This window comes from Geospiza fortis, unplaced genomic scaffold (genome assembly GCF_000277835.1).
Source record: "Geospiza fortis unplaced genomic scaffold, GeoFor_1.0 scaffold240, whole genome shotgun sequence".
NCBI classification, from domain to species: Eukaryota; Metazoa; Chordata; class Aves; order Passeriformes; family Thraupidae; genus Geospiza; species Geospiza fortis.
The window spans coordinates 3,364,256-3,376,558 of record NW_005054379.1 but is presented as its reverse complement, the minus strand read 5'-3'; positions in this window follow the sequence as shown (position 1 = coordinate 3,376,558).

The window sequence follows — 12,303 nt, the reverse complement described above, 5'->3', positions numbered from 1 at the left end:
CTGTGTCATTTTGAATCTGTTTTATTTTTGTCCAGTAAGTTATTCCCAGTTTGGTGACATACTAGAAGCAATCCAAAATTTTTAATTATACTCTTTGACATATTAAGCAAGAAGAGACATAGTTTGTGTATAAGAAAAACCCAGAGGATTGGTTTACTGTGACTAAAAGACCTCAACAGGAAACCAGAAGCCAGACAGATGCAAGCAGAAAAGCACTGACTTGCAGAGAAGACATTTTTTTATGCTGGGATCAACGGAGCTTCATGAATGGTTAATAAAGCCTCCAAGGACTCTGTAATTCAGGTCTGTCTTGCTAGATCATTTTTTTTATGCTGCAAATCCAAGTTTCTTGTCCCAACTGGCAAAATGGGCAAGGGCCGCAGGAGCAGTAGCACACCAAAGTCCTGTATTGCCAGACATCCCTAAACACAGTAAAGATCTTGACTTATGTATTAGGCTAATTGCAAGTATGGTGATCTTAAATACTACATGTTCTGTTTTTTGAGGGTTTTGCTGCCTGGTTCATGCATGAGGAAAAAAAAATGTCAGTAAAAGGGTTGCTTCATGTATATAGGTGGGTGAGACAGGGAGAGGACTAAATCCTGAGATGCTGGCCTTAGTTTAATTGATACATTTGCCTGGTTCTTTCTAGTATCTTTTGGAAGTTACTCAGTGGAAAATAAACATGCAGTAGTCTTCCTTTTCTAAATAAAAAAATATATCAACATCATGAAAACGTTTTTTCTGCTTCCCTGTAAAAACATCAAGAGTATAAACAGTCACATCTTTTGCTGATGTGCTCTCTCTCTCTTGCTCACTGTCTCTCCCCGCTCCTTTCCCTTTGAGCACCATGTCAAAGACCATTCTAATAACATGTACCAAAAAACTCCACACCAATTGTATCCCTGAATGTGATGAAGTTTGGATCACATTTCAGTTTTAGAATTGTAGTGAATTTGCAAACACAAAAACCAGTTTGAATGACATGTTGAAGTTTTGTCTCAATGCACTGATCTATATGCCAAAATGTCTGCATCTTAAGAAAGGTCATTGATGTGATAATCTAAAGATATGTCAAACAAGGGAAGTTTTGTGGGAGGAGGAAATACATGTTTTATTGATCTTATTTATATAGAGGAGAAAACAATGAGATCTGGCAGAAATAAATGGCTTTTTTAGTCATATGCAATAGAAGATCAACAGTAAAGATGCAGACCAAATACTGGACTAATTCACAATTTACTCACAGTCTTCAATGTAAGAACTACTAAGAAGGAGGTAATAGATGCAAGAGAATATAGTTCTCTAAAGTTAAACAATAGAAAACCTGTTCCATCTGCAATGTAATTCAGAAAATTGTACAAATATATGGTTAACTTTAAAGTTAGATTTTCACTAGTGGAACACATAAGTGTTGCATATAGGTAAAGCCTTATAAAATAAGTGTCTTGTTATCCTTGTAAAATCCTTCTGCTAAAAAGACCTACTTCAGCTAAGTGGAAGAGGACTATGGGAGAGTAACTCAGCTGGAATAGGGATAGAGAGACGTGAGAGATGTGCTGTGTGGCTGCCATATGACCACGTTTTGATGTATGGTGGTTGGTGGATGCTGGTTCTCGGCTTCTTTTTTCTACCTCTGTGGAGGTCAGGATTAAAGGCACTTGAGACAGTATTTCACATTCAGGCTTAGATGTTTATTTTTTCTTGTCTATGTTACAGTCTCACAGGCAGTGAGTTCTGAAGTATTTCACTAACAAGGTGCAAAGTGGCTAACTATCTTTCCTTACAAGGTGTTTTAAGGTTAAACTATCCAATTAAGAAATTACACCTAAATTAATTTCACTTTTAACCCAATAACTAATCACTCAAAGTCTGCAACGCAGACTTTCTCTCCAATTATAAAATACCACCCAAATCCATGAAGAAGAAGGAAGAAGAAGGTAAAGAAGAGGGACCAGCCACCACCCTAAAACCTCAATCTTGCTTCCTATATATATTTCTATATTCTAAAACCTTTAAGTTTTCCACCCTGTGATTTTAAATACTTCTAATCAACTACACACCCATAATTCCAGTGCTATAAATCAATTTTGGAAGCCTTCTCCACAGCCTCAGGTCAAATGCAGTGCTCTCCTAGAAATCAGAGCCTGTCAGCACAGAAAATCTAAAATTCTCAGCATCCAGGGCTCCAACTTGGGCTTGTTGTGCCTTAAAACTATGTAAAATGATACCTGGTTAACTGTTTAAAAAGGTCTGTTTTTCGCAATAAAGCATCTCTCCTTTGCACTGCCTGGGTACTCTGCGTCACTCAGTATCATCACACATAAGTATTTGATTGCCTAAATATATCTTTCTAAGTTACAGTTTTAAAGCTGTGTAAAGGCTGAACCAGAAATGAGAGCTTTATTAAGAACTTCCTTTACTTTCTATATTCAAAAATGGAGGGGGTAGAAGAAGTGAATTTTTTTGGTCTTTCATGTATCCTTATACTTAAAACATTAGATATAGGACATCTTAAAAATACTAATTAAAAAAAATCCTTTAAATAAGCAGCTCATAGAAGATGGTTACTCATATAGTGTCCTGATGCTTATACTTGTATTACAAAAGAGTAGGAGAGGTGTGAAAGGAAATAGTGATTCATCAGATTGCTAGGGTCCAAGATAATGATAATGAAATAAAATCTCTGGTATCCACACTTTCTGTTGTACTTAAAATGAATCACTAGTCTATTTTTAATTTGGTGTGTACTGTTCCTGACACTGAAGAGTACATGGTAACAAAAAAAAAAAATTAAAAGAAACTTACAAAAAAATAGTCTTCTTTCCAGAATAATCTGCAGTAACACAGTATTTTAATTTGGACCATGTAGTTCATAGCAGAAAACAAATAGGACAACACCAATACCTGATTCACTGACAAAAGAAATCAAAGGAGAACCTTTGATAAGTTCTTTAATAAAAGCATAGGCTCTCAATATTGCTGTCATAAGGATATGATAAAAGAAAAACTATACAAAAAATCTAGCATTCCTTATCCTTAATTAAACTACTAAAAAGAGTCAAATCTTATACTGGAAAGGGTGACTGTTTCTGTCAAAAAACAACTTTTGACTTCAGAAAATATATTGTAGAAACCATGTCAAAGTGGGTTATTTAAAAGTGATAACAGACCATCAGGAGATGCTTTTCTCTGCTTTGACTATTGGAAAAGCCTCTAGACAATTTTGTCTTGTAGGACTTTTAAATTTTGCGATAACTGAAATTGGGAGTGATTAATTTGTTTGTTTTTTCATCATATATGCAAAGAATGTCTGATGCCTGTGGCGAGCTGAGCGGAACAATTGGCTAGGTGGAATGAAATGAAGAGTTTGTATATCACCATGCTGTAATTTTAACACAAACTTCCATTGATTAAGGCATCTTTTCTTGAAGTGAAACCTAGAAAAATTAATTGTGGTTTTTCTTTTTTTTTGTACTGAAGCTTTGTTCCTGTGTCAGTCTCAGCAAAACTGATCAAGCTATGGGTTTGTAAGATAAATCTAATTTTTGCTTTTTTATTTTTATCTTTCTTCAATCTCCATGTGCCAGGAGCCATTTTCTGCTTTCCCATTTTCACTATCAATAGTAGACATTAAAAGGATCTGTGGGTAAATAACAGTAATACATATACAAGAGGAAATTATTTATGAAAAGCAGACGTATGGCCGTGCTAGAACACGATCAAACAGACTGTGATGTAGTCCTAATTCGACAGGAAGCTCAAACCACAGTGGGAAGCAGTTGATAACCAAAACAGCACTTGTCACGCTTGCTGTTCCAAAATTGGTAAATTGTGAGCTGTTCTGTCACTGTCATTGTTTGCTTAACAGGTAAGTTCTATTTCTATTCCCTCCCTGAGCCGGAAAGACAGTCAGAACAGAATCAATTTTTTCTCAATTTTTTCCCAAAAACTGTATTGTTATTCTTAATTCCGGAACCAAAATCATGGCAGAAGTGAGGGAGTGAGGGAGGAAGGGGAGGAAAGGAAGGGAAGGAAGGCAAACAAATTCCATCCTTCCTGAATGAAAATAAATCTCATGAGAATGTCTTACCGATGGTAACTGAACAGGTTACAGAAGGTGGGGGTAGCAGGAACCAAATTAGAAACTCCCTGTGGGAAAAGAAGGTGCAATTACTTTCCATTTCTGCAAAGAAAAATGCAGTTATGTAGATGAGGGACAGCCCCAGTTGCTGTGAATCACTGTTGGTTAAACAATACTAAGCTTCAATAGGGCTGTCATGACCACAGAGTAGTGATGTTCAAGGCTCTGGGGAACACAATGCAATGTGGGTGTTTTGTTTGTTTTGGGGACAGGCACGTAATTTTGGTCTGGTAATACTTTTTAAGCTTTCTTATATTCATCCTTATTTTTTCGTTCCTACTTTATGATTTTGACCAGAAGTTTCTCCTCTCTGTAGAGCTGCTTGTTAGACATTAATTTTTAAGTCAGGGCGGTTTCTGGCTGCAGACAATACATGCAGGCATCAGTAGCGGTTTGAGAATTTTTTCTGCTGGGTGCTGTGTCTTTGCTTACATGACAATTTTTGGTTCAGGATTGCTGCTTTTAGAAGCTTATGAATTCAAAATAATTAAAGTAGGCTGAAGATAATTGGATGGGAAGGATATAAGTAAAAGTAACTAGATGTGGATGAGAAATGCAGATGTCTAGGCAACTCCTGTACTTTTCATTGCAGTGCTTAAATAGAGTTTTTACCTTCATTATGGTATTCATATGCTTTCTCAATATGTTATTACACACCCTTGCTCTTGCCTTGGCTCTAAAGACATTAGGCATCCTTCTCCTTTTGACTCTGAAGACATGTATCAGTATCTACTTAAACATGTGCAAGTTTTTACTCAAAATTTTACTCAAAATATCTAAACCTCAGCAATGAGTTATGCCGTGCAAGGCTGTTGCATGCTTGTAATATTGTATATTCCACCTATTCCTGTGGGATACAAATTTTTAGAAAGATGACTGTACTGACTACCAGATACATGCAAATGGAAAAATTACAGCTTTAAGCCTCTTTCAGTATTAAGTATTCAAGTATTTCGTACTATCACACACACAACAATATTTTTCCTACAAGGCAGAGCTCATATAAGAATGATGCAGTATATATATATAAATTTTGTTTCCTTTGCTTTTCTTGTAATTTAATTCAATAAATTGTGAGGCCATATCCAGTTGACCTGAAAATCTCCCTTTAAAGCACTTCAGTGGAAAATATCTTCAGTGCCTGGCATTGTATTACTGAATATATATATATATATATATAATAGTAGCGTAAGAGTGTGTGTGTGTGTGTGTGTGTGTGTATACACTATATATAGCTGTCATTTAGAAATGAGACTAGAATGCTGTTCTTATAATTCTGCCAGAATATACAAAGCTTCTGAATGGGGGTGTAAACTACATCTGGTGTTCATGCTGTGTCTTACGGAAGCTAGTATCAATTCTGTATACAAAACATGGCAATGACCATTCTTAATATAAAGACCAACTTCTGTAGGCTGATTCCTCTACAGAACATTGTGTTACAGTCTGATTCCTTCACAGGGTTTAATACACTGAACATTACCCTAGTAACAACTCAGATCTAGTGGATTTCCTCTGACTTGCCATGGAGGCCAGATTCATCTGATTCTGTTCAATATTCATCAAAACAAAGAGGAAAAAGGTTAACTTTTTTCTATGAAAGGGAAAGCTTTTATAAGGAAAACTGCCATTGTTGTGCATGTTCATTGTGAGAGTTGACATAGCATTCATAACACAGAGTCTTGACTAGCTACAGAATTGTGGGTTGTGACAAATATTTGGCCCTTCATCATAACACCACAAATTTAGATGGCATGGGTTTCCAATGCCTTGTTGCCAAATTATTTCTTGTATGCAAAAAAAAAAAAAGAAATATGTTAAAAAAACCCCAGTGCAGAACAGCTACAATTATTTGGCTGAGCTGTGTGTTCTTTGCAGTACCCTAATTCCATCATTGCAATGGCACCACCTGTCAGAAAACCAACAATAAAGCCTTCATAACTTCTACTGACTTTACTCTTAAGTAACTTAATGGCTGACTCTGAATAGATGCTCTAGCCTTGCAGCTCCTGACAATGTCATTATGAACTGTGGATGCTCAGAACCCCTTCCCACTGAGCCATGAATCCTTATTTGTGGTGTTTGCTTTAATATGAAGTTGTCAGGATTGTTTGCACGGAAAGTTGTAACATAAACTCTTTTCGCTCTGTCAAAAATAAGTGCCTGTTTCATAGCTTTAGCTTGTAAGCTCTCCGCTGCGGAGTCTGTCTTGATTTTCATGCCCTGGACAATGCCTGTAATGTTGTTGGTTTTATGTAGTAAACTAGAAGTATAACCCTTTTACAGCTTCCTACATGTACTGCAGAAATTCCTAATCATGCCTCAGCAACAGAGATCAGCACTAAGCTTTGAAAAGAAGCAGAAGTAGTCACCAGACAAACTGCTTTTCTTAACAGCTTTAACTGAGAAGGAGGCAGGGTACAGCCAGACTGAATCCAGTCTCTTTACACTTGTAACCATATGTACAGAGGAACAACAATCTGGGACAATTAAAATACTTGCATGCTGTTTTCTGATTATAGTTTGAAGAGAACTGAAACCTTCCCAGAACAAACTAGACCCTACTCTGCAATATGAAAATTTAATGAAGTTAAACACAACATTTGGGTCTTTTCCAGGGTATATCTAATGATGCTCTTTTAGTGTATCAGGTTTAGAACTCAGATGTCAGCAGTGATCACCTTTAAATCTGAACTCACAGTTCATCTGGTCCCTGTGATGGTCATCTTTGCCCTTCTCTGATAATTTTCAAAAGCTTTCATCTAGCTAAAGAGATTCTTTTGCTTGATTTATCTGCCTTTAAATTACACAGATGGCTTTCAGTTTTAAACAGAGTCTGGGGCCAGAACTTATCAGAGATTCAGATGGCAGAAGGCAGGAGTGATATTTTCCCCAAGCGCTTAAGGAAAGTAGAAAATTCAAATATAATGCAGCAATACAGAACTATACTACAATCTTTCAAGTGAACTAAACATAACCACAGAAAGAAGCTGAATTTAAAAGGCTTACATTAAATACAGCCAGACAGGTGCACATATTGCACTGAGACAGTGAGGTCTAGAAATTTGTAAAACTCAATAAAATCTTTCTGAGACTTAGTTCCGTCCTGTCTTAAGTGGTGCACATGCCACAACCAAGTCCAGCGTCATAGCAGAATAAAAGATACCATGTCTACACAGTAGTGATTTATTTCAGTTTGGACAGGCTTTTTTTTTACATTCAAACTGATTTTGCAAGTCTAGCTTTTCTTCTGTCAACAACTTCTTTCTCCAACAAGTTAGGGAGTGTGAATTTTACCCCCATGCATGTCACATTTGCAAGAGCTGTGCTCCAGGCGCCACTTAGCACCACAGAGGCTGAGTGATTCAAAGAAATATGCTGACTCTGCTGAGATTTTCACTGATGCAAGGGAAACCTTGTCCTTTAGTAGTTGTATTATTGGATGAGAAATGTCTGAATGAAATCAGTCAGTTTCTTGGTTCTTTAAGAGAAATTAATTGAAGAGAAATTTCATTTTCCCTTGAAAAAGAATGGAAAATTCTCTACCTATCATTCATGGAAGGATGATTTATTTATTTCCAGCTCTGTCAGTCAGAGGACCCTTGATACAAGTAGATTAATCAAAGACACTTTATCATCAATCACAGCTAAACAGTTTTAGAAGTGTTTTTCCCCATGTCCCCAAACAAAAGACGTTTTATCATTATAATAGAAAGTATAAAACTACAACTTCAAAAACAGAGTACAAATTCAGCTGTTCATGTTTCATTGAAAAGAGGGGAAAAATCAAACTTGGTAAACAAATTATTGAATTTGTACTCATCTATCTCATTTTTGGTGTTAAACTGTCTTTGGGTTTCCAAGATCATCATAGAGCTTTAAATAAATGTAATTTGACATCTACAGTGCTGTGCTGAAGGCCTGTTCAGGATTGGACAGCTTTTTGGACAATGGACATAAAGGGAAACCAACATGTTTTTTTAAATGAACGTCCTAGTGAAATTAAGCATTCTGACGCTAAGTAACACATTTATCCGCTAACCTCAGCCTCCGCAAATATACATGCAAAATTGCTTGAAGTTTAAAATAAACACATTTATTTCTGAAACTTCCTAGCCCAGTTTAGTGGCATGCATATATTTTGAATCTAGGTCTGCACTTTTACTGTCTCAACAGCAGCAGATTTGATAGTTAAATTTATTCATTTCTACACTCAACTCCCTGCTTAGGGTTGCAGTTTTGCATTATTCTACTCAGCTGTAGGACAGGGTTTTTCACTTGTTCCTAAGCTGCAAACAATTTGAGGTAGATAGTGTCTCGTTTTGGGTTTTTTTTTTTTTCATGTGCCAATGTAGCTGTTGCGCAATGAAGTCAGGACGAAAGCTTGGGGCTGCTGGGATGCCGCAATGGTAACATACTTTTGGCTCTGTAGCACAGTGTGTTTGGTAATTATTCCACTATATCACCTCATCAGTTTTCTAGCACTGTTTGCTTTTTTACACTAATCTACTGAAGTTTCAGACTGAAGAGCCAGCACTTGAAATACAGTTCCAGCTTACAGACTGGCATGCTGTCCTTTAGAGGTGAAAAAGTCTCTCAATGCTTTGCCACTTTGAGGACAAAGTGCAATGATTTGCAATTTATACTTCCAAGAGTCACCAGTCTGGACATTGTCACTTGCTTTATAAATGGGAAGTTACGAGACGAATTCTGCTTATGATGGAGTACCTTTACTCTCATTGCATACCATTAACCACATTTCTATATATCAGTAAAAGCTGAAGGATGGGTTGTGCCTACTTATAAGTAGTTTTAATACACCAAAGTTACATAAACCTTGCGGTGTGCCACACAATTCTGAAACATTTCCACATAAACAATTGCCTCTACATATCCAGAAATTGCATGAAAGTTTTATGAAGGTTTTTCTCCTACTTGGCGTTCCTGTATTCCTGTTCTATTTACATTGTTAAAAGGATAATAGATGAACTGAATTCTGTACGCATACATACCTCCAGGCTCTGTGGAATAAGTTCCCACTCCTGAATTTGATGGACTAGATTCTGGCTGCCAGCCTTTCATAGGGCAGTGTATGGAGGTTCTGCACAGCTTGGTAAACTTCAGCTGCTTATATCTGGTTATATGCCTTTTGTTCTTTGTTGCTAAATGTTGTGGAAGATCTTTCTGCATCATTCTTTTTGTCTCTGGCCAAAGGAGAGCAGAGACTATGTTCATGGCTTGTCAGGTTACTTTTATTGTCTCATCATTCCTCCCCAGGGATCCTTTCAGAGAGATTCATTCACATCAGCCAGGCATCTGGTTTTTTGCCTGCCTGTTGGATATGTTTCCAAGCTGCTTTGCTCAGTACATCCTCCCCTGCACAGTATAAAGCCAGAGATGAGGAAAGTTGTAGCAATGTCTTCAACGTCCCTGACTCTCACAATCTGCTACCTCAAGATTTGTGGACATACAATTCCCACAAGAAGGAAAGACATCTGTTCAAATGTTTTCCTGACATTTTTGGAAGTCTTTCTAAAAAAAAAAATGTTCATCATTTTTACCAGGCATACATGAGGATGAATTTTCTGGTAGTTTCCATGGTTTCAGCTTTAAAGGGCTAGTGCACAGAGCGTATATTTAGAAATCCTTTCATTTTTGCTTCCAGTTTTAATGTGATTTAAAGAAAAAATAGGCTGACAGGTGGGAGATGAGTAGTTCCTTTCTGGTCTACATACTTTGCTAGTGAAGGGAGTCCCAGCCAAGGACAGAAAGTACTTCCAGAAAAAGAATAGAATGAAATTAATATTTCATACTGATAAGGTAGCTTCTTTGCTTCCATGGTAAATGACTATTGACCCCAAAAATTGTTACAAACTATTACATGACAATGAGCAAAGAGAAATCATATGATTCATAGATAACATGGAGATCAGCAGTTCCAAGTTGATCCTCAGGATTTTGGACCATGCTGACAAATTTTGCTGATGATCATGCCACACAGAGAATATGTTAGGACTGCAGTTAAAGGGAGTTTGAACTTCTGAAGGTTTGTTTCCTCTTCTACTCAGACTATCTGAGTAACAATGACTGACTTAGTGTTTAGAAAACCAATGACAATATATTAGCTAGCTGAAAGCATAAAATACGGAATAGATATCTATAAACTACAGTTTCTACTGATTGATAATTTAGAAATCAAATTGGAGAATCATAGAATGGTCTGGGTCAAAAGGAACCTTAAAGATCATTTTGATCCAAGCCCCCTCCCATGGACAGGGACACCTTCCACTAGACCATTTGGCTCAGAGCTCCAGTCAGACCTTGCAGGCAGGGATCATGCATACCTTCCCTGGACAACACATGTCAGTGACTCACTACCCTCACAGTAAAGAATTTCTTCCTCATGCATCATCTAATCCTTCCCTCTTCTGATTTAAAGCTATTACTTTTTTTCTAATCACTACATGTTCTTTAATAAAGCCTCATTCCACATCTGTCTTGTAGGTTTGCTTCATGTTCTGGTAAGCTGTAATTAGATCACCGCAAAGCCTTCTCTTCTCCAGACCAAACAATCACAGTTCTCTTATGGTTTTCTGACATAAGCCATGCTCTATCCTTATCATCTTGCTCCAAGAAATCCATGTCCTTCCTCTGCTGAGACCCCAGTGCTAGATGCAGTGTTCCAGGTGTGGTCTTGCCAGAGGAGAGTAGAGGGGAAGAATCAACTCCCTCATGTAATTGTATCTCTAATGCTTAGGTATAATAGGATATATTCTGGGGCAGTATTAATGAAATTAATTATTTGATGTTTGTGCATCCCAGTGTGAAGTGGTATATGAACATAAGCTATTATTATTAACTTACTTATTAAATTTTCTGTTTACACGTGTCTAGGACTATGAACTTTTCCAGGTCAGTATTTCAACATTTTAGGAGCAAAATGACTGTATTTCAGCTATGGACTGTGATTCACAACCCAATATGGGTGGCTACCTTTTGTTTTTGTATAAACACCAACAAATTCTTTGGGGCTTTATTTTGTTCATCCCACCCCCTCTTCCCTCTGCAACAGTTTTGATTTAGCTATGAAACTGGAGGTTTGAGTCTTGAATTCATTGCTATTCAGAAACTAGAAAGAAATTTTTTAAAGAGAAAAAAAATTACAATGTGAGAAATAACGGACTGCTTCTCAGCATGGGCATTAGGAAATAAAAATGTAGATTCCTTTTCAATATTTTGGGCACATACTTTACATTAACTTCTGGGCATCCATCCAAATGTGAAATTTTGGCATTGTATTTAAGGGATACTTTGAAAGGGTAACAGGATCCAGAGATACTCAATTACTTTTATGTGAAAATGTTGGATTCAGTATTCACTCAGTACCCCCTATTATGCTTTGGAAGAAAACAAGTAGAGGAGGGTATAGACTAAAACCAGAACACATAAAGTAAAATCATTGTGGCAACTTTCACCCTTATTCAATGTAATATTGCAAATGGTTGTTATTGGTTAAAGGTAACTACACAAATCAACTACCTTAATGAGAAGAAATCAGGGAACAACTTGTAATAAAAATTTATACAATCATATGCCTTCAGACTTCAGGGACCACAGCTAGTGTCTGTAGAATATATTTTGTTTCTTCTTTTAAAAATCAGTAACCAGTAAACATGGGAGTCAGGAGCATTTTTTTCTCCTTTTTCTTCATATTCTAAAAATTTCTAAATATTAGAAATCAAAAATTATACTGAGACTTGGCTTGTTCTAGTTTTCTTATTTCTGATATGATGTGGTCAGAATGAAGCTCTAATCCACGTGGCAATGAAAAACTAACTTTCATCCAAATATCTCAAAGATTTTAGCCAATTAGTAAGATGCCACAATTTTCTGTGAAGTTCTGTGTAAATAGCCATTTTTCATAGATTATATGTGGAGCATATAAGGTTTACATTACTTGTTCAGCAACATAAATATCCTCTCTGAGGAAGCTGGAGTAGATTTGAAGACTTTTTTCTGGTCTTCTCTTTTTCATGCTTACTCCTTTTTCTATAGACAAACATATATTAAAAATACAAAATAAAACCAAACAAAAAAATTTCCAAAAAACCTCAAAGGCAAACAAACAAATGAACCCCCCCCACCCCACCCCACCACAC